This window comes from Phalacrocorax carbo, chromosome 13 (genome assembly GCF_963921805.1).
Source record: "Phalacrocorax carbo chromosome 13, bPhaCar2.1, whole genome shotgun sequence".
NCBI lineage: Eukaryota > Metazoa > Chordata > Aves > Suliformes > Phalacrocoracidae > Phalacrocorax > Phalacrocorax carbo.
The window spans coordinates 12,567,924-12,592,282 of NC_087525.1; the positions used below are offsets into that span (position 1 = coordinate 12,567,924).

A 24,359-nucleotide genomic window follows, 5' to 3' on the forward strand; every position below is an offset into this window, starting at 1 on the left:
TATAAACATATTAACCTCAAAAGGAACGAAGTCGATGCAAATACATGAAATAGATAAACCTGTCCCAGATATTTCTGTTCCAACATCTTTAAGAGCATATGCATTACTTCACATAAAATACCACGTTTTATTCTAATTCTCAGCTACCTTTATTAGACACGGAGTTTTCTTCTTTCAGCTTTTGCCTGACTGGGTAGAATTTCCCTTTTACAAGGGCTTCAGAACACTTGGGTTCACAAATTAGGAGGGGAAGTTTGTATCTGCTATCGCTTACAGGAAGGGCAGAGTCAAGGTTAATTGCACAGATCCACATTTCAAACTGGAATCAGAGCAAGCCGACTTCAGCTGGCAAAAGTTCATAAAGCATTTCATAGTTTCGATAGTGATTCTCTCTTGGGAAGAACTGTTCAATGATTCTGATTGTAACGAAGATTAACAAAATACATTTTCCTGTACTTGTGGAACATCCACAGCAGAAGGATCTTAATGAGAGCAAAGTGAAATAAATGTAGCCCATTAATAGATTATAATTGCACAATATTATGCATTGTTTGCCTATTGGTATTTAACACTAGCGAGATTATTTTCTGCGTACACAGAAGGCAGAAAAGGAAGGGATGAGCATTGAATCAGACTGACCTATTTTGAGTACTTGATTCTACAATATTAATGCTGCATTAGCACTGGTTTTGCATGGAATATTAAAAATGGAGCAATGAATTAAGTATAATGTTATAGACTCACCATGAAAAGGCACGCAAAGGTATGTGCTCTGAGCTTTCAACAAGCTATTTTAGGTTGGTAAGTGAAAGGTGAAATATCATTCAAAAATTAATGAACCAAGATCTCCTGAAAAGTTATTTCCAACAAACCCATCCTTAAAAAACCCCACGAAATAAAATAAGCCAAACAGTGGAGAGGTATCTGCAAAAAAAGAAGAATGAGAGGCTAACCTTACACAAGAATGTCTGGGGTTGTCTATGGTTACAATAATTGAAGTGTAATAATCTAAGTTAAGGTGCCAATATTCTTAATAAGTGCTAGTTGTTATGAAGTGAAAATTTGATAAGTACTTTTAAACAGCAAGATCACAATTCTGAGGGTAAATTAATTTTAACGTTGGTTTCCTAAGAAACAATCATTTCCTTTTATCTGCAGGGAACTTGTGTCAGCCACAACCAGAACTCAAAGCTAACAAGCTTTCATAGCCTTAGCTAAGTACATTCAGAGCAACACATTTATTAAATCTTATGCCTGAAATCACTCCATAGGCAGCTAAGTGATGGGAGGTAGATTTTTCCTTTTCAGGAAAAAGTCTGGTTAGGACTTTTTGCGTACTGATAATTTACAAGTAACACACAACCCAATTCTATTCCAATTCTATTACGAACTTTACCTACTTTCATTCTATTTCAAAGATGGATAAGGTCAATCTATCATGAAAATTCATGATGAGAGATAAGTCTCATCAGCCTCTGTGCGCGCGCGCTCATTTCCTTTTTTGAAATATTCAGTTTTAATATATATTAGAGCAATTCTAAGTTTCTCTTAGACCTCCTATGATTGCAAACTCACCCAGAAAGCTAACTGTACTACATTCTTATTATATACTAATAAGAATTAAAATTGCATATAAAACTTGTTTTTATCTTATTTATTTTTGATACAACCTGAATATAAATGTTTTAACTTCAGTTTGCTAAGTATAAGAGAAAAACAAATACGAAGGCCATTCTTCCTCCCTCCCCAACTTAATGTCGAGTGTTACTTGATTAGTAGAGGTTGACAGCTAAAACTCTATGGCAATATTTTAGACAATGAGCACACTGGAAAAAAAAAACTTCTGATAAAAAGGGTAAAGCTGTCTAAAACTGTGATCCCCTGACAGCACCCTCCCTGCCTGATGGCTGCCTGCATTTCTGCTGACGCGTGAAAGGGATGAGCAGCTAAGGAGCTGCCTCCTAAGGAATAGCAGTCCCGAAGGAGAGAAACTTGATATCTGGTGGTGAGAAAAAGAGCCTACTAAAAGATCTGAAACATTTCATTTCTGTTTTGTGTTAGACCATGGTTGAAGGCATTTCTTCTAAAAATGCATCAGGTTGCTGAAGGAACAGTACCGTGGTCATACGCTGTGAAATTCTGGGCAAACCAGCTACATCTAAATGAGATTAACTCTTGCCCTAATCTCATGTGAAAACTTGCAGCTTTGAGATACAAAGCTAAAGACTTACTGAAGTTTTTCCTGGGCGGTAAGGATTGGACGTGGCCCCGTATGCTGCAACTATATTCCTATGCTCCTGCAACTGAGTTACAACTGAAAAAATAAATGAACAGGTCTCGGCAGAAAAGAGCCGGGAAGCAGCAGGCATTTTCAAAGAACTGTGCCCCTTTCCCCTGAAAAAGACTGTGTCATGTCTGAAATGGAGGGGGGTGGGACCCCACAGGGCACCTATTTTTTGTCATCTCCTACTGTTCGGTGCAGAAGGGCACTGACCAACAACAATACTCCAGTCACCAAGCCAAACTCATCCGACTTAGTTATAACTCAATCAGCCATCGGCAATCAGTCCCATAAGCAGCACTCCAGTTACTGGTTTCTGGACACAGAAAGCTCAGCCTTTATTACCACAAATAAAAATAAGAGATTTGAGGATAGCAAGACGAAGTAGACACTGGTGGATAGGAACAGCCAAATCTTAGCAGCACGATGAGGCAGAACAATTTGCCCCCTCAGTCTTTGATTGTGAAGAAAGTTTGGAGCCTGATACCCCCTCTTCGTACGCTTTTTCTTTGCATTCACACTGCACAAGAGAACCGCAGCGGCGATGCTGCGTGAGCGCTGTTCCTGGCACAGTGGATGGCACGGCAGGCAGCACCGACAAGCCGTCAGGGACGGGACAGCACTGCCAGCACAGCAGCGGCAGCTCTCGCAGCCAGCAGAGAGTGAATAGCGATGGAGTGGTACCAAAGAAGCCGGCTACAAAAATACTCTGAAAGAAAATCCCAGAGGGACAGTTGGAGGTTTTTAAACCTTTGCAGTACTCTGCACGTCTAGGCGGTGCAAAACTTCTTCACAGTACGGTTGTTATGCTCGCTAATACCTCAGTACCGAACTGATAGCTAAACCTAATAGCTACTGAACTCACAGCAAAAAACACTTGTGTTTTAGTTACTAAAACCTCTCAGCTAATAGCTAAAACTTCATGATCTAACACCAAGCCTTACTCTCTATGCCACTTCTGCTTACTGAGAATCGTGGCTCCAGGCACTCCAGCTTCTACTGCAAGTCCAAGAGATGCAAATTCAACCCCTTAAACGAGGTCTTTCGCCACCAGACCGCTCTCGGCGGTGGGATCGCACCAAGTCAGCAGGCAAGGAGGGCGTGCAAGTTGCCGATAATTGTTTCACAGCCAAACCCCAACCAAGCAGGTAGTCTGCACGGTTCCAGCTACCTTTGTGTTGACAGCACTGTTGACTCGTTCTCATAGGGTGCTTTTGAAACCGTTTGAAATGTAGGTCAGAAAATCCATATAATACCTTACAGAGCGTGAGTGTTACCTACCGGTCTGCCATTGAACAAAGAAATTTGCAACATTTTCTGCATTGTACAGAAAAGAGCTTCTAGTCTTTCACAGATATGCAAAAATCTTCAAAGCATAAATCACAAAAGCTTAAAGATTGGAAAATATTACAAATATACAGTGATTTTCTTTTTTTAACTCAATAACATTCTTTCCAGAAGGCTTTAGTTTTGGGATTTTTTTTCAGTGATTACGTTTTCATGTATATTCGTACAGGCTACGAATTATTTACTGGGTCCTGGAGACCTTTCACACCATAGATTTCCGCCAGAAGGTACTATGTCCTCGCTCGCTCTGTGACAGAGTACATAAACTCCACAATTCTGTATGAGTCTTAAGTGGGGGGGGGAGGGGGAACAGCATACGATCCTGCTCCAGAACGACTACTCACCCCTTTTTCCTATCTTAATTTTTGGTTGCTTCTTAGCACATCGCTTCATCTTCCCTCTCTGATTTTGTTATCTTCCTTACCTTTTCTTATTTTTTTTTAAAGGAAAATATTATAACCAAACATAGTTCTGCACTTTAAAAATGTCTTTGCTATCATCTTTTTTCCCCTACCATCAGCATGAAAAATCTTCCGAAGTGAAACTTCTGTTCAGCATTCATTCTTCTTGTAACATGACCTTCTATTTCTGCAAAATCCATGCTCAACTGAGCTTTCCAGCTCTCCTGAGGCCCTGGCTCAGCCATACTTTGTGCTGGTAAATGGAGGAAGAAGAGGGAAGGACATTTAGAGACAAGCTTCCTGCATGAGTTATTGTAGAGTGTATCATGGTTTAAGATATATGCATATATAGGAATGAATTCAAAGACTGCTAAGTGCAATAAGCATCGGATCAGATACATAATCATCGTATTTTAAATTGTTTTATATGTAACTCCATAAAGACAGTTTCTGAAAGGTTTATTATATAAAAATATTATGGCTTTATAAAGCAATAGCATTCTTTAATTCTGCCTTAGAAATTTCTTAGCTGATGAGGGTTATTATTCCTAAGATCCTAAGCATGGCTAACATCTAATACAATAATGTCTTAATTTCCCAGCTGATATTTTATTTGATCTCAGACTTGCATTGCTATTATCAACAAAGCCCTGTCACTGGAATTTCTCCCACAGGTGAGCCTTACATATTTTGTATTTTGCTCACTTGCCGGTATTGAGCATTCTACTCAAATCTCAGGCTAACATCAAAGATACCAAAGTATATTTGACAGTTATTGGTGATGGCTACATTGTCAGAAGCTCACAGTAAATCAAGCAATATTATAATTAAGCGCCATCTCTGTTTTGACCACTGCTGTTTTAACCAGGGTGCTTTTTTACAAAATATGGTGGGAGCAGTGACAGGAGAGCCATAGAAAATGACTGTTAATAACATGAAATATTTTTTGCTTTTCTTCTCTATACACTGAAATAGCAATGTGGTGTCCTACCTGGGAAGGCTTTGGAGGGTGAGGGCACGGAGGACAAGGACAAGGGCGTAGTCAGCTGCAGAAAGATGTGCCAAGGGACCCTGCATTGCTACCGAAGTATGACAGTTTCTGAACAAGACTCTGCAGGCACAGGACTATGTTTTTATGCTTTACCTTCTTTTTGTTCCAAGCCCCAACTCCTTGACCTGGCTTCTCACAAGGCAGCGACCCGGGGTGGGTGTGATGACAAGGACAGAGATGGCCCGGAGCCAGAGAGGCGTCCTTCCTCCCAGAGCGCTGTGTCAACCTGTGTTCCCCTTGCAGCCAGCCCCACGCAAAGCTCCCAGATACGTGGAGGATTAGGGGACTCTATACCTGCGCACCTATTAATTCGTCTGCTGATTTTCCCTACCTACTCCATGAGGCCGTGGAAACTGGAGACAAATCTGGTTGGTGTGTGCTGTCCCTCAGCTCTAGAGGTGCACCAGCATCCCCTCACCTTGTCACAAAATATTCATAGAATCATAGAATCGAGAAGGTTGGAAAAGACCCTTAAGATCATCAAGTCCGACCGCTAACCTATCACTGCCAGTCCACCACTGAACCACATCCTCAAGCACCACCAGTCAGGTCCCCACCGCAGCAAGTGCACGTTCGCTGACCATAATGACTACAACGCTCAAGTCTAGGCTGGATAAACGGTCAGAGAGAAAACCAGACTATGCTGGCAGAGAGAGAAAAGCAAATATGGTGACTGCAAGCCTGCAAGCAGCTATACTCTTCCTTTAACCCTCCAGAGGCTTTTTGCCAACATGACGGATAACGCACCCAGTTGCTCACACCGAGCGAAGGCAGATGCTTAGAGCCTACTAATGTGAGTAGCAGTGTTAAGACACGGTTAAGCCCTCAGCCCACAAAACGTCTAGCAGAGCACTCCCTGCGCTCGCCCACGTTGAGGGATCGCTTCGTGTATTTGGCAGTGGCCGCAGGTAGGCAGCAAGCTGCCAGAACCAAGTTGCTCAAGTGCCAGCTTGTACACGTATGTGACTGCTGGGACTGCCGCAGCGCAAGCCTTGTCACATTCCTCTGCTTCAGAAGGACTGAAGAAGGGGATTAAAACCTTTAGCAATCGACATATTGCATGGCATCAATATTACATCCTAACTGTGTTCCTAGTCAAAAGAAGGTTCTTAAAGTAGTTGAGAATAGAGTTTTACTTATTCTTGGAACTCCTTTTCCTGGCCTCCTGACAGATATATACAAAAAGCAATATATAGTCCAATCTCTAGATATGAATATATTTAGGTGGGTTTTAAACACGTGTCAATTGTATCTCCGATGGATGCAAACACACGCTTAAAGATAGGCGTGTACATAAACACAAATACGTTTTTTACTAATAGATTTTTAAATTTCAAAATCCCTTACATATGCTGATTTTTATTTCAAGAGTGAAGCGCATGGAATGTCAGAAAAAAATCCATAACCTTGCCACTTCAAAAAGATGCAAGGCTATTCAAAACCATACAGAGCAATGTAACTTCTTACAATCTACGGAAGAATATGAAACTGAACTCAGCAATAGGAAAAGTATTTTCAGAATGACACACGCAACAAGTTTAAAGTTAAAATTGACTTAAAAAAAATAAAACAAATATCAAATTATCTCTGATCCTGAGGAGGTTATTGGGAGGATGGAGCCAGCGGTGCCTGGCAGGAGGACAAGACGAGACAGACAGTATCTGAAACAAGAGCTTCTCACTGGATATGAGGAAAAACCACTTCCCGTGAGGACAGCGGGGTGGTGGACCAGGCTGCCCAGCGAGTCCGTGCAGTGCCCATCCGTGGAGGCTTGTGGCACCCAGGCGGTTGACTAGGGAGCTCCTGAGGTCCCTCCAAACCTGAACCATTTTATGACCGCAGTGTGCGGCAAGCTGAAGGACATTACACCAGTGTCAAACGTTTTCAGGTGAAGCCTGACTTGGTGGTACCAGTAATAAACGTTTCTACACAGAGTGCCTGGGTGGGTGTTACAAGCCAGGAGCTGTCACACACGATAGCTATGCTGGCAGCACAGGGCAGCTTTTGATGCGCTTTGTAACTTCTCTGGTCATGATTTTTATCTAAAAATTGCAAATGGAAACACTGTGCCAGAAGTAAGGACTACCTGTGGTTCATGACAACGTTTTAGCATAAAGCTTACTTTGCCGAGCAGTCGCGGCAAAGTGTTTTCTGACTCACGCTTCATACGGCAGCCCTTTCTGCACCCCTAAGCTTCACGTCTTTTAAAAATATTCACATTATTTTCTGTGTCAGTCACAATGGACAGCTTATGACTATAGGGTCAAATGGGTGCTGAGCCTTGAACATCGCTGAAACATCACAGCTCTGCGTAGGGCTTAATGAAAAGACTAAGCAGACGTGGAAAGGCTGATCAGAACAGCCCAAACAACGGCAGCTGAATAGCACGCAATAACTTGGCCTACTTGCCTGTGACCCACTTTTATCTTGTGCCTGGGCAAGACATATTTTGAAGAGCTCAGATAGTGCTGAGCACCTGAGGGTGGGCTGATGGGAGGCAGGGGGGTGACAGCTGCTGCATTCCCGTGGCAGGAAAGCGAAAGGTAAAAGAACACAAAAGACTAGACCGCAGAAGACAGTGCCATTTATGATCCCGATGCTGTGCAAGGGGTGTCAGAGTTCGTGGAGATGCCTTTATGATTGCAACTGAAATTCCACACAAAAAGGCTTCCTTGCTGGCTGACCTGCTGCCTGTGGCTCCAAGTCATTGTTCTCTCCCCTACATCTGAAGTTACTCATGTTTTAAAATTATATGCCTTCATATTTCCTAGCAGCTTTAAATAGTTATGATTAATTCTCCTGTCATTAATTCAGGAAAAATCCAGTCTGCAATATTATGTAGAAGGCAGCTAGGTAAAATCTCTGCACATCTTAACTGTCTCTGAATTTTTCCTTTGCTGTCAGGTGTTGCTAAAGCCAAGGAAAACGCATTGCCTTTCCACATTGCTCTTCATACATCCTCTTTGACAACTCCTATCTGTTTTGCTTCTCTGAGCAGGACTAGCGAGGAGATTCCTTCAGATGACCCTTCTTTACTCATCGTCTTAAAGGTATACATCTTATGCCTATTCTGAGGCACAATCAGAAAGCACACCATTCATCAACTTGCCAACATATTGCCATCATCAATTTCAATTTTCAGAATATTGTCAGAGAATGCAGAGGTGGTATGCAAAAATGGTAGTTATGAACCAAGAGAAATGAATTAGATAAATTGTCATTAAAAAGGTAAGGGCTTACAGCTTCCTCAGTTGCTAAGAATAAAGGAGACCTCAAATCTCAGTTTAGATGTCTTTCCTTTAAAACAGCTCTGTTTCTATGTTATATATATAACAAACATATAAATATATATGCTTCTACTATATTAATAGCTGGGAACTAGAATCAAGAACCCGTCAGACTAACATTCCTCAACGCACAACTCTTCTCACTTGAAGCTTTTATGAAATCTTTCTGGGTGCTTCCCCTTGTTTAAACTAATTTTCCAAGTTGGAAACATTTAAGCAGTGTTTTGGATGGATTAATCTGGGAAATCCATCTACTGTGACTCTTGTGCAGAGGAGAGCAAGAATTGCTAGGAATAGTGGGACTGATTCTGGTCTACAAGAAAATTTCACTGCAAGCGTAGAGTCATACTGGTGTAAACCCAGCCCGTGCATGACCTTCCATCACTATAAGTTGGCTGGAACGAGATCTGTCATTCAGATGTGAGCTTTCCTTATTTTGCCTCAAATGGTTCTTATTGAACCAAAAATCCATTTCCAGGTACTCTTAACTGGCACATGGAACATCAAATGTTCCAATAATGCAGAATCAGACCTTAGAAAATACAGATAAGAGAATCAACTACCAGCTACGTGTCCCAATTAAGCAAATCCTTCACTGATCATGCCTCTATTAGGTAATGCCAGATTTCAGCTCATTAAGAATATTTTCACAGATGTAATGGCAATATTTGAAGAAAGCAGATACTTTCTGAGGCAAAGGCTTGTGAATCTTCTGACAAGACGTTTTGAAAGGATTTAGAAGTCCTGCCCAGGATGGTCCCTGAATATATTGTGTATTTATGCTGGCCTGCTTCTTGCTCCTTGTTTTACTGTTAACCATCTCATAATGAAATTACATACTGATTTATTTCTTCACTGAAAACTTGGTTTGTTTTTTAACCTTTTGACAAAAACAGTACAATATCTTACGTGTTCTAAAATCAGCCTAAATTTCATAACGTTATGAGGCAAACTATGTCCTGCAGAGTAACCGTAACACTGCAATGATTTCTGATGTATGTTACTTGAATTTATAGAGAGAAACAAAGCTGACATCTCCATCAAATGTCGTGGATGCCTTCAAACTCATTGAGTCATTGAGGTCATTTATGAGATGCTGAACTTCAGTAAGTGACTGCGTCAAAGTGTCAAAGTGTATACTTTTGCTTCAGTGAATTCACAGGCATAAGCCAGTCAATAGGAAGCAGCTCACAGGTAAACTTCTGTATTTGCACAACACTTGTGGCTTGCTATCAGGTTCATCAGGTGTTTTTTTTTTTTATAAAGACTAGTAACTGGTAGTGTATGAACACTATAGAAATAATCCAGTCTTAGAAGCTTAATGATTTTAATCATCATTGACAAAATTCAGCCTGTGCAATTACTCTCAGTTATATCCGGCTCAAGTACAAAATACTCGGGAAGCCAACTTTCCCTCCGGCAGGCCCCTAATTAAAACACATAAATACAAATCACCTCATACATTAGCCAGGACTCTCCATGTAATTTTTTTTGGGGGGTGTGGGGGTGTGTGTTCAGTAAATCAAGATCTACTAGAGAGTTTAATGAAAAAGTTGCTTTTCTGCAAAAATAATGTTGAAAGTGAACCCCTTTCAAATGCTGGAAAATGTAAAAAATGTACTTCAAATAATCAAAATATTCCATTTTTATAAATAAACCTATTGTGTAAAACCGTTTTTCATATTCTCTTACATTTTAAAAAATAATTTAACATTTCTGTCAAGTGCTCACTGCGAGTCCTGATGAAACAGTACACTAAACCAGTAGGAAACTTCCCACCTACTTGAAATAGATTTTTTTAATTACTCATTGCATATCGCTAGTGATGTCATTGCTTTACCTTGTTAAAACTACCTATGATAACCAAGACCTATTTATGGTAACCAAGGCCAAACCATTGGAAAAACAACAGCAATTATTTTTAGTAGTATTTAGAATTATATGAAACTGCCCTCTTTCCCCCAACAAAGTCCGCAAACAGGATAGAGACAAGCTATTTGCTGATTCTTCTCACAGAAAAATCAGCGTTTTAAATGGTGGACAAAGACGTGGGGTTTGTTTTCAGAAGAGTCCTTAAGTTTTATTCAGATAAAAACTAAACAAACTGCAACGTCATCATTTCTCTATTAGTCAAAGACCCACAATCCAGAAAAGGAACATAGCAGATGCTTTTGAAAGAATTTATCTGCAAAATTAATTTCCAACACTTCATAACTAACATCCAATATCACAAAGATATGTGAAATGCTCTTCAGATGCAAGGTCAAAATCTACCCTGGATCAAAGCCCATCCTTCTACTTTCTCTAGCTTAGCCTTGGCTTGTTATCAGGAGACTGTTCCAGAGTGCCTGGGAAAGGAAAGAGCACAGCGAAATCACCCTCCCAAATCAGCTGAAAATCAGGATGTTTTGAAAATCTGTAAGTTCTGCTGAATCCTACTGGTACCTTCACTATCTTGTGTAAGTCCGTGTGGTCTATGCGTTGCAATTACATACACACGCTAGATTTTCCCCAAAGCTTCCTCGACAGTTAAAAGAAAATACAAATTTTGCTAATTAATCTTTAATATAAAAGGGATTAAAAGTGGAAGAACAGATTTGTGGCCGGCTAGATACAAGTGATATAAAGCCCTCTCCAATGAATAACGGAGCAGAAACATCTGAGATAACGAAAATAAGATCTCAAGGTTTAAATTCCTGTCTAGAGGCGTTTGGTTTTGCTTTTTATTTATTTTCCTGCTTTTTTTTAATTTTTTAATAACACTTCTGGAGCCTAAGAACAAAAATTTCAAATAGCCCATTAAGAGAAGCGTGTAAGCGTTCCTCTAATTTAGGAACTTAGCTAGCATGGGGGTGAAATTATTACAGACAAGGACCAAGGGTTTGAAGAAAATGAGAAACCTTGATTTCCCCGAGCTTCCACCACATTTACCGGTCACTTCTCACATTGCTGAAATGCAACGGACTTTACTGCTTGCATGTTTGTAAATTCAGTAATCGTGTTGCTATCAATGAAGAGAGGCTGATAACATGCACATGACGTATATGATACGGACATACACTAGCTTGTCTTTAAGAAAGGTTGGAGCTACCGAATACTGAGCTTAACACCAGGGTTTTTCCAGTTGGCATTACTAGGTTTTAATATATATATTTTTATATGTGTGTATATATAGACACACACGCGGAGTCCTCTCTATCTGTGTCTTTCTCAAATGCTTTTGCTGCTCTGCACTAAATCTCCTCTGGCAGTATGGCTCCATGACTAATAATTTGACCAAGTTTAGGTGATTAAAGCAAGCACCCGCAATGAAGGCTTGCCCTAGCGCAATCCAAACAAGTACTGCATTTCCTGACAAAAGTCAATAGTCCAAAAAGCCATTGATTTTTTCCAGTGGAACAAAGTATTTCAGTCCAAGTCTTCCTTTGCGTGTTCTGTGAACTTGTCTCATAAAATATTTTCTTTTAGAGGTAATTTTTATTCTCTTAGTTGCGTGAAGAGAGGCTGAACTATCATAATTAAAAAATCATAATGTTAGTTGAAGTGTGGATTGTTTTTTTCTTTCCTGCTCTTCCTAACATGAAAATCATATACATTTCTGTGAAAAAAAAAATTGCACATGTAAATCACATATGATTTTGTGCAACAAAGAAAATATATCATATTTCCATGGCAAACAAAGTTCCCTAGCTATGGCTAGCGCCGTGTTTCCTGTACTTCTGGCACAGTACTATTGTTTGATACGTAGCTCTTAAACTCTGTGGAATATACGAATAGACTCTGTATTTAAGTGAAAACCTGCAGCACTGCCTTACCAGTTGTCATATGACAAACCGAAAAGAAGTAAGAGACATTTATTGTAGCCTTATATTTAATATGCTATAATTACACAGTTATACAGCTTGTACTTACAGTAAGATGAACTCAAACAGCAATGAGATCAACAGTGAATTTATGTGACCTTTTTTTTACAACAATATGTTGGAAGACAAATCTGCCTAAACAAAAATCCTTTAACGTCTTAGAGTAAAAGCAGACATTTCTAAGAAATAATAAAGGAAAAAAAAAATTCTTTTACTGATTGTGTAAATTTTCGCTCCTTCCCATCTGCCGTGGTTCCTGCCGTTCCAGCACTACTTGTAAAGCCTCTTGGGTTCAGCAGAAAGAAAATAAAGGGTGATGCCAGAAATGGCCCTTCAGAAAAAAACCAACTCTTTCTTCTTCTAAATAAACACATGTACGTACGCATTTTAAAGGCATGCACTGATACAACATGGTACCCCAATGTATCTTACTCTATTTGGTTAACATTACACTTGCCTCTCTCCTAAATGACAAACACCCTTGAAGGCAAAGCATCAATAAAGTCAAGTTTTGTATGTAGCCAGGAGGATATCACCTGACTTTTTAATGCCTTCTAAGTCCCCTCATACTAAAATGTCTTATCTACCCAGTTTACAAATCAAAAGACAACTTGCTTTAATACTGCCTACTGCTCTCCAAGGAGCAATGCAGCTCGCTCAGGAATAAGGCAACATTTTATATTGAAGTAGTTTACAAATTTATTTCAACCTCTCTGTACAAGATCTTCACCTGCTGTTAAAATCACCAAACATCTAACTGCACTTCTCACAATATTAGCTGCTTTTTATTTGTACAGAAAAATAGGATGCTAATATCTTATAACAGTTCAATTAATTATGAATTAATTATCAAATTTTTTTTTCTATTTTGGGCAGAACAACAAGACTTTTACCTATTAGACCACAAAGATGCTGCTCTTAAGAGAAACATTAAAAAAAAAAATCTCATAGTTGAATCCCTGTATGTTTCTTTTTAATCCAAACCTGTTTTCTGTGTAAACATCTATTGCCTTTTATAAAAAAAATAAATAAACTGCAATAACTTCTAATATAAGAAGTCAATTCTGATGCTTCCAGCAATCATTATCATTTTAGCTTCCCATTTAAGAATTCAATTAGATATTTTTCCTTGGTTTGCAAGAAAGCTGGACCGTTTCGATATAAAAGAAGTGCCAGGACACAAGAACTTTGCAAGAGCTACAAATTCAACAAGCCCCAGAAACTTTTTTTGAGTTTAGGATTTGCTGCATTTCCTATCATCCATAACCTGTATTTAATATATATTTTAATTCAGTATCAAAATTTTGGCCCTAGAGCAACCAGTTTATATTATGATTCCAGTGAAAAACGCTGGTGCCTGTAGAACTATGTAAGTTCATAAGATCCCTTTAAAGACAAGAAACAATATCGTGTGCTCCTCCCTAATAGGCACAAACCACTCTTTTTATACCATAAAACTAGAGATTATAGAGACATTCAGCAATGCAACCAAATGCAATTGATTTGGTTTTTTGCAAAACAGCATGAAATAGGCTTTTTACATACTCAAAAATATTCAGAGATAAAATGAGGCAAAAGCTTTTTTCTGTTAATCAAATAGCCTAATGTCAGCAATACCTCTGCTATCCAGCAGCTCAGGGAAGCTGCGACGAAGGAAGAGGAAAAATATGCCTGAATAAATCCAATCCTAATAAATTTTACCTCTTCAGCCAAATTGTACCCTGTTAAACTCCCTCTACTGAAACATTTCAAGTCTATGGGAAACTATAAATAGCACCATTAAATAATTTTTTTTTTATCTTTTATATATACATATATATAAAGTAATGCCTAAGCACTGCTCGTGGGACCACTGAATACTCTTATATGTTAAAAAAAAATTCCTCTCCAGAGAAAAACACAGCATCAAAAGAAATATTTCAGAAATTTATGGCCATGCGACATACAAGATGTTATGAAGAAAATTATTTTTTAGCTTAAATTGTAGCAAATCTTATCAGGTAATAAAACACAGCTATCTAAGTGAACTGCCAAGAGAGGAGAACTTTAGAAAAATGCTACAGTAGGGACGTTAGGTTTTGGTGCTATTTCTGTGACATTAACGCATCGATTACAACTTTTTTTACTAATGAGCAGCAATTATCACTAATGAGCAAGTGAAGCTATTTGGGAGATGCAGATAATCAATTTACTTGGTTTACCATGCAACTACTTGGATTGCATTGAATAGCTTTTCCTTCTGTTAATTGAAAAAAGAAAAAAGAGCCCCAATACCAACCTATATACTAACTGAAGAGAGAGTAAAAATTGAGTTCATGTATTTTGCTGAAAACTGTACTTCACATACCTTTAGAGATACTTGTTATCTCATATCCTAATTATTTTTAACTTAACAGTTATTGCACTCCATTCTGGTAAGATGTGCATCTCCTTCCTGGTTTTGTTTTTTTTAAATGCAAATGATCTTTCAAAATTGGGTATTAATTTGTATGACCTTTTCAATATTCCTTGAAGAGCAGGTTGATTAACTAAAATTGTCTCTAAATATTTGACTAAAGAAAGAAGTGAATTAGCTTCAGTCGTATTAATCCCGTTTTGTTTTCCCTGCGAGTACCTACTGCTTGCCTGCACAAACAATTTTCTAGAACTGCTAGTATTTGAAGCAAATTTTAATTTGTTTTCATTTAACTTCCTATGAGATGTACGTTTCATATGGTATGTGATGGAACATGGTAAACACATTTCCAAAAAGCAAAGCACAGAGATCCTGCAGGATCCTTTTGGGGAAGCTGAGAAGCAGCCGAGTGAACCACAGAAAACCCGCTCTTTTAAGAAGAATCCGCCTTCCCAGCTTTAGGGTTTTGGGATACTGAAAAGGAAGCAGTGCCATTTAAATCCCTGCGGCTAACAAAGAAACAGGTTAGAATCCGTCCTGCTACATACCTGCTTCTCTCCCATCTTCTTTGGCACAGAAGTAAAACTCTCAGTCTGGCCCGAGGTCTCCCCCCGTAACAGGTTTCCGTATCTGCCACGCGCAAGGTTCACTCCCCATGCGGGGGGATACTTTAATGGCACACGAGGAATTCCTCTGTACAGCACCCCAGGGATAAACGTCACTAGCTCCCTTTGGCGCCAGGGCACGTGTCCTACCAGAGGGTCCCACCATCTGCTGCTACTCCTTCTGAATCCAGTCAGGAGCTCCTCAGCTGGCCAGCAGGGAAACTTCAGTTCATAACGCAGGGAGCGCTGCTTTATGCTGAGGATTTCAGTTAAGCAGTACTTAAGACACTATTCAGTTGAGTTCAGCTAAGACATCATTCTGGCAGCATGATCAGCGGCATCCGATCAACCCAGTTCAGATATTTTAAACAAAAATCACTGAATTTTTCCTAAGAGCTATTTGTAAGGGTAGCGATACAACAGGAGCAGCAAGCATTTGAGATTAAACATAGAAAACACACACAAAAGGTAATTCTGTTCTACTAAATGTTTGCTCAACTGCTGTTAATGTTAGGAGCAATTTGGACATAGTCAGTGGACACCAATCACTACCAGGGTTAACTCTTCAACTGAATGGCAGATTGTTAGTACCTTTGAGACAGGGAAATGGCTCAAGCTAAATAATCAGTGAAAAACATGCTCTAATTTACGGTACTTTTCAGTACTCCTGGGCTAGCGGGATCGACATTAATTCTCACAGTAACGTGGTTGATAAAGATCACAACAACATTGGAAGCTCTGTGAAAGCAACAGTGAGTTAAAAAGTCAGAACTAATATTTTTCTAAGTTATTGTCCCAAGGTGGGACATGATATTTTCAGTACAAAACTGTAAAGCAAACAGCCGACCTTTCGTCCCCAGAAAATTTAAGATCTCAAACTTCAGTCAAGGCTTCAGAATTAGTACTTTTAACTATTAAAAAAAAAACCAAACATGAATATTCATAGCGATTGTAGTGAGGTTATGAATGACAAGATTCAAACCAAAGGTGCTTTATTCAGCAGCAGAAACTCCAAATTCCACCAATAGGCTTTTTAAAAAATTCCTTATCAACTTCATTTCAAATAATTAAATCCTCTCAGATTCTATTGGGATTCGCTTCCTCCTTCACGAAGCAAACTATTCTCCTTACTGTTTGCAAAGCTAAATATAAGTAGCCTGACTGAGTACATGTGTCAAAGCCACCGAGTATTTTCACAGGCACGTTGCTCCCACCTACGGCTCAGACTCTTCCATGCTGAATAAAAAAAAAACCCACAATAGGAAATAGAATATGAAAGTGAAGTGCAGGTACTGTGCTGGTTCCTGGTTGATCAGATTCCTATGTATAATAACAAACCTGAGAGGAAAATACTGCACCCCTGCTATTACTGGATCAGTCCTGATCTTTTATTTTAGTTTAAGGTGGAGAAAAATATACATCTGTGTGTTTGCAGTGTCAAAAACACATCATCTGAATAGCACCTAACGATTTGCACAACGAACTCTCTGGAGCATTGAACACAGTTGTGTTGTGCCTGATGTCCTGGACTCTCACTGTGGCTCCTACACATTACATAAAGCAAATAAACAGTTATAAGGACCTAAAACATTTGAGGAAAAGCGGCAATAAATTGGTCTCTCCACCTCAAGCTCAGTGGATATTTGTTGCAATGTACTTTGCATAGAGAGGGCTTCAAGTTCAGAGAAAGCTGACTAGAAGATAGAAGGTCCTGATAACCTTCAGAGCTCTGCTCTGTCACTGAAAAATGAAGGTTTCCCACGCAGGTCTCCAATGGATTAGCAGCTTCGTTGTGTGCAAGCCCTCCCCATGGCTTTTCATTATATTTCATAGTCACTTAAGCCTTTTCCTAATAAAAAGACAATGCCAAGGGTGAGATTATGAAATACTCTAAAGTTAAGTTGATAACACTTTAATTAAATGTTGCTCACTAACAACATTTCTGGCATGACTCAGACAATAAAAGGGAGAAATGAATCCTGTAATTGCTTCATTTGCTGTCTTTTCACAATCTTTTGAGACGCTCTTCCCATGACGTTGCCTTTCAGCGCGTGCTGCAGAAGATCCGGTTAAATGTCACGGTTGTTCAATTCAGTTTTACGCTGAGCATGAAGGGTTCATTATGACCCCGGGTTTGGTCCGGACCAGGCGCTGCATGATCAGACTTCTGTCTGCTGCTTTTTAATTAAAGTAAGAGGGGCAGGTCCTCAAAGGGAGCGAGCATGGCTCTACTGAAGCAAGCATTTACCAAGCCTTCTCCCAATATCAATAGCAAAAATCTTCCTGTTAAATTTAAGCTGTGCTTTCCACGGTGATGCACATCTCTGTACAGAGAAGGTTCACGGCACTTCTCATAACCAAGATCCATTCACTTAATAAAGACACTTAATAAATGCACACTTCTTTTGTGCTTTTGTTCCTTTAGATGTCACTTCATTCCTTCAGGCTACAAGTACTGCAGAGTTTGTGCTCTACGCGCCACGTAGCATGCTTTCACCCTACAAGTCACCCATGATGGACAGGCAGATAAATGGTTTCCTTAGTATCTCCTCTATTATGAATTCTCCTACAGCGTTATGTTTCTTATATGCCATATTCTTTCCATATGTAAAACAACTCTGATTCAATGTCAGCTTGGAAATTTTACTTTGAAAAGTAGTTTGGGGTCAGTGCCTGATCATCTGTTGCTGTCGAGTCAGGCAAGTTAGCAATATGTTCCAAAATGTGCATAACTTCATCTATTTTCTGTGGGGACGAGTGATTAAGTTTACATTTTGCCTTAAAACTGGACTGCTCTTATGGCTTTGAATTACATAACACAACAATCTTGTACATTAAAAACCTATATAGGCTTCTAGTAGATGTTCAGCATAATTATCCATTAATAAAGCCCAACAAATAATGATGATGTACTTAGATTGTGTTAAAACTGCAGTACAAGGAGGTATGTAAGAGTTTTACCTGGGCAAACTGGAAATCTAATGAAAAATGCATAACATCAAGGAATTAAAAAAGGGAAAAATATGAGTAGGTTTTCAGTAACAGAAATGCGTATAAAAACATGCACAAGTAAGAAATACTATCTCATGAAAAGCAAAATTAATTAAATCCCAATGTGAAACTTGGCAATGATACATTTACCAGGTACTGTTCAAAGCCACGAACTGCTGGGAGTCAGACGCTCCTACGTCACCTACAGAACAGCCAGAAAAAGTGTCCCTGGTGTTCGCAAAAGCAGAAACTTGCAGAAGTAGCTCAGTGTGCGACAGGTCACCATCCACGCTAGAACAACCTTCATTTGTCTCCTGGTCATTCACATAAATGCATATTTTATTGATTTTTCCCCCCAGATCAGCACTGATTTTCTGACTCAGAAGCAGACTGGCTGGAACACCTACTGAATTTTTTCCTCAGCAAAACTCCAGGCTCCACTTTTGCCACGAGGGCCTTCGTTCCCAGATTTTGCTTTTAGGGTAACAACAGAAAACAAACTGTTTTCCTCTACGACAACAGAACCACGTTTCTCAGGATCACTGCTGCTTTTCCCAGCAGAGCATGCTACCTCCTGACCAACGCTGAAGTGGTTTCTCCTTGTTTTCTTGAAGAGGCGCTGGACTTTCCCCTCTGTTTTTAACTTTACCTTTCCTGCCTACATCAGCTTCTGTCTTAATCGATCTGGCATACAAACACGGGTCAACAGGAGGGATTAAAGCATTTTACAGCCCTGATCCACGGTGCCCCACGCTGAGCAAACAACCCTGGGAAGTAATCCAGCAGACAAGGCTGTTGTTCAGATGCTACTTGTCTCCTCCGTAAAAAGCAGCAATTTAGCACTAGGTGCCGAAAGGCACAGCAGCAAAGAGAAGGGCAGCAGACATATCATCTGCAGTATTTTAGATGACAGAACTTTATTTCTTTGCTGTATTCATAACAAATGCACAACATTAACTGTGTAAACTAAATGGAATGTGCTTATTTTATAAAGGTACCCCTGTGGTTTTGGACACTGCTTCAATTGATTCTTTATCCCTACCTAAGACAAACTAGGCAGATGCTGGGGGATATACGGTCATATAGGAGCGACTGGTGCATCTTCCCTATCAGGAGTTATGGAGATGTATTTTGCTGAGCCAAAAAGTATCTATCAGCAGTTTCACCAGAAGGCTGGCAACTCTTCCTGCGAGCGCTGAACCTACTACGACCATTGAAACCTACCCCCGACGGTACACGTGAACATACCCTGGTACGTGTGGCAAGCGGGCGAGCGGCTCAGCCACCCAGCACAGCACTTGTGCCTCTTTAGGGAGGTGGAGGATTCCAAGCACAGCTGCCAAAGCGGTCCTTACACCACAAACTACATGCGGCAAGAGCTGTGTTTAGCGGGGGGAAGCCGGAGAGCTGCTGGGCATATGCACGCTTCGCCTCAGGAGAGGATGGGGGGCACAAAAAGGCACACCGAAAAGCAGGCGGGTACTGTTATGAAGTAACTGCAAAGCCCTCTAAAAATCAAATGGCATCTCTATATGAGTAGGTTGCTTTCACATCAGCCCCTCCATCCGCAGAGGAGGAAGTAAACTTTAAGTTATGCTTATCCACCACAGCCAAACCTCACAGGCAGTGGGAGGATCAGACTTTCTCTAGTAATGGACTATGTATGACTGGTTCATCTCGGGAGCTGAGGTCTTCTAAATCAACACATTAAAATAATGAACTGCGTAACCTCTTGGTACCTGTGTGCTACTTTAGATCTTTAGAGTAATAACAAACTTATTAATCAAGAACGATTAAATTTAGAGTAAGAAACCATTTACTTTGTAATATTTCCTAGCAGTAGATGGCCTGAAATGGTTCCTTTCTGCTTTCTCTTCAGAGAACACAAACAAGAAGCAGCGCATCTGTAACACGATCATCCATATTAATAACATTCTTAAGGGAAGCAAAATGTACTTTCATAAATTGCTGTAATTGTGCCTGGACAAAACGGGGTGCATCATTAGATGACACACAATTACATCAGCAGGTTAGATTAGAATGACAGTATATAGGGATTTTTCTGTGAGTTTGTGTATAACACAAATGAAAAAAATATGACTTTAATTAAATGTGTGTGTAGGTATGTTAGCAAAAACAGAAATCAGAATAGGCAGACAGAAAACCAGAAGGGATTCCAGAAGATAGAAGAGGAATCTGTACACTAGATAGCTGGTTTAGATATTTCCACAACGAAACATTTATGAGTTCAGTAATTTTCTATTAACAACTATATTTCATTTTACTCGAGTCATATTTTAGTTCATGAAACTTTTCATTTTAGAACTGATTCCTCTGAGATTTTCTGTCAGGAATTAAGCTTTGTCTCATCTAACAGTCGTGTATTTATACATTTAGCCACTTAGCAAATTTTCATAAGATATAGGTGCCTTTGCAGGTTATATCTTTCAACCCCCACCAGTGTAAAAGGAAGCTCTCTTGACAGGTGCAATGATAAAAGACGTGAATGCCAGGTTACACAAACAAAGCACAGTTATATTATTTCTTGGAAAATATTTGTATTACAAGTGTAAGTTAGAGTCTATTGTGGTATCTGGGATACAAAATATGGTTTTGATTATTTTTTTTTAATGATACATTCATTTCAGGGGCAATTCAGTCAGCTGGTGAACCAGAGCACGTTATCTGAGATCACTTTTGCTCACTAACTGTACAAACAGGCTCACACCAGGCTGCAAGCTTGCCACGTTATCGTACCGCACAACGAAACCTCGCGTTCATATCCAGGACCACGGCAGAACCAAATTCTGCAGAGATCGATCTCTTCCTGGTTGAGAAAGTAAAACTGCGGTCAAAATTCTTTATCTGTTTCTTGCCATCTCTCTTGCAACGAATTCATACCCGCCTGCAGTTCTGTTTCTGTTCTTGTCTGTGCTACTGCACCAGCTCACCTTTTCATTAAACCCAGCGGAAACCCTGCCTGCTGGCCGGCAGCCCTCTGCCGTGCAGAGGATCGCTCTGGCTAGATCGCCCCGTGCTGTTCCCACCTAACGGGGCAGGCCAGATATCACAGAAGATAGCAGAGATTTTTACCATCAAATATCTCTAACAAACTGCAGGATAGATTAAAAAAAAAAAAAAAAAGAAACCAAAAAACCACGAAAAAACAAACCCAGCTAAACCCAAAACCTAACATACGTTTACAGTCATTAAAAGAGCAAAAGGTTAAACCTTGGTTTCCAAAATGGAAAGAACTTCTGTGATTAATTTTTTTGGGTGGCTGACTAAGACAGCTCTCACAGTTGCATTCAGACTAATTAGTGAATAAAAGACCTTAATGCGTGATCACTTGCTGAGGAAAATGAAAAATACTATTAATGAAAATGACTATATCCTTTTACATTCAAGTTAAATGACAGGAAAAAAGAATCAATATGATTCTGTCATAAAAGATCAATATGATTCTATGATTCAACAGAATCATATTTTCTGCCTTTTCACTGCATATCATGATTATGAGGAAAACAAAGGGGTTTTTTTAAACTACCAAAATATTTAATAGCATTCTTTTAAATTTAAATTTCCAGTCTTCAAAACTGTTTCCCTTTAGGCAGCTGGAACAGATCTCACAAGTTTCTTATCTTCCATTTACAAAAAAGTATTCTTTTCTTCAGAGCGTACTTATTTCTATAACCTACTCTTACTAAAATAATCTCAAAATAATCATCAGTTTGATACCGGTTCAAACTGTAAGTGCTCAAGACTATCTAGGCCATGTAACCTATAATGTAAATCCTCCCTATGCATTTAGTTAAGAAAGATGCTCACCAACCTCAGCTGCACCAAGCAATAATCATACAGAAGCTACTTTGGAAGAGGCAGGCCATAGCAGTGTTTACAAAGTCTGTGGCAGACAAAAAAGAAATCAAAATGACCCCATGATGATTCAAAAGAGTGTTTAACCTTGAAGACATGGAAATCAAACAATTCTAAAATGGTTTGTAGAACTTCAGGAAAACAAACCAAAACAAATCACCAGCCCCGTGGCAGGGTTAACATGGGCTTATATTTGCATTGTCAGGTCAGCGAGAACAGCACAAATATCTCTGATTAAAACAAAAAGCTTTACAGAAAGGCACTATCCTTACAGAAGGAATTCAGTTGCCTTCTGGATGGACTTGCTACGTAATAGATTTCTTGCAATCAAAAAAAGAAACAAGGAAAAAAAAGCTAAAATGACCAGCAAAAAGAAGTCCCAAAAGATGCTCAAAAGCCCTCACCTTATTCAGAGAATCTACTGGGGTGTAAATGACTTAAAACGTAAATGCCACAGTTTAAGGCAAGAACAGTACTGAGAAATTAATTATGGTAAAAGGAAATGTCTGATTATCCTCCTTCACATCTCAGCTCTAACACTGACGATCTAGATCAGTACCAGCAAACAAGTGCTTTAGAGTGACGCTACGTTGCAACCTGCGGCATCAGTGTAGTGTAAAATCTGGGAAATAAAATCATGGAAGGCAACATAATTCTGTTTGAAATGCTTGCAAATTTCAGTTTTGGGGTTTGTTTTGGTTTGGTTTTTGTTACTCATCTCAGTAAGAGTAAAATCCAATTTTAGGACATTTACGTTTGCTCACGAATTGACTGGACACTTACACGCCGCACTGAAAAACTTTAGTATTTTTTATTTTAAAAATTTTATTTTAGTTTAATCTAATGCTACTTCCACATTTACGTCTTTGAATAAATACACTATTAATGAAAAAACTAATTCAATCAGGTCAGTTTTTTGTACTATTGTACTTTTATCTGCATAAGTTATTACATTATTAATCAATACTAGAGCACATTATGAACTTGTGTTTGCAGTAGCTAAACCACAGCGCAAGGGTGCTGCAGGGTGTTAAAGAAATCAAACTATTGATCAGTTAGACTGCACAATGAGCTAAGAAAAGATTATCAATCACTTCTGCAAAACAGCATTCCTGATTTATATCCCACTTTTAAATTACTGTAGAAATGTGTCCCAAAGCATAAAGCTATCCTCCTGCTACAGTGTGGTTTTGGTAATGCATCGGAGCTGGTATTTCCGATGACTCCCTGACAGTCGCATTAGCCTTTCATTTCATTGGCGGAATGCCGAGTTGCCCACCTGCCCTGTTACAAAAGCCAGAGACGACAACACCATCCTGAACGCAGGCGACAGCAAGTGGTACGAATGGGGAAGCGCGATGGGACGGCATTACTGGGGTTGTTAAGCAGTATCTGTGCAGAATGGCACAGTGATCACTGATAAGGTGATCTCAGGGGGTTTCAGAGGTCAAGATCTGCATCTGCCATATTTCAGTATATTTTAGTTACTACCATTTGATCTCGCAACCTATTTCACTGTGCTAGTAATATCTCAAGCTTACAGCCAACACGCATTCTTAGCTCAGGTTAAAACCATGGATGTTCACCTTCATGAGCATCGGCATATTTTCATGAGCATTATCTGTGCAACATAACCCAGAACCTTGCAATGTTCTCATAGGGGGAGTCAGATCAGCAGCCCAAAGGAGCCAGGTTATATGCTGTCGTCTCACCCAGCTTGACACACTTGGTTACCTCTTGAGTCTACTTGTTTCTTAGGGTAGTGCAGAGCACACATCCATGCCCCTTCTTTTGTTTGAGAAGTGACTAGCACTTTTGGGTGCTACCAGACATTCATAATGAAATAATAATCGTAATTAATAATCAAACTGCCTTTTTACATACTTTTTAAGCATCTACTTTATGAAAAAGTTCTAAAAAGAAGTTTGGCCAATATGTAAGATGATGTAGGGAAAGGAAAAGTTGTCCCTAAAGGGAGATCATTAGTCTTTTCTTCCTTTTGCTGATAGCGTCGTCATAGAAACTCCAGAAAAGAAAGAATAATCTATTAACTTCACTTGGATTTATTGAGTTGCCTGCTCACTGCCACCATTCACCATAAAAATGGAAAAGATGCATCTCAGTCTAGAAGAATGGTGTTGCAACACGTCTCATACAAAGCATTTTCATACTATTACAGTCATACTTGCCATGTAAATATTCACTAAAACACAAAGATGAATAAGATATGAAAGTAGAAATACTATCTAAAGAGACATTTTA

General features: G+C 39.4%; 1 protein-coding gene across 3 annotated transcripts in view; it reads right to left on the reverse strand.

Annotated features, from left to right (window-relative positions):
- NRG3 (neuregulin 3) overlaps positions 1-24,359 on the reverse strand; it is a 417,497-nt gene that overhangs the window by 37,166 nt on the left and 355,972 nt on the right. The gene's annotated exons all lie outside the window — the stretch shown is intronic.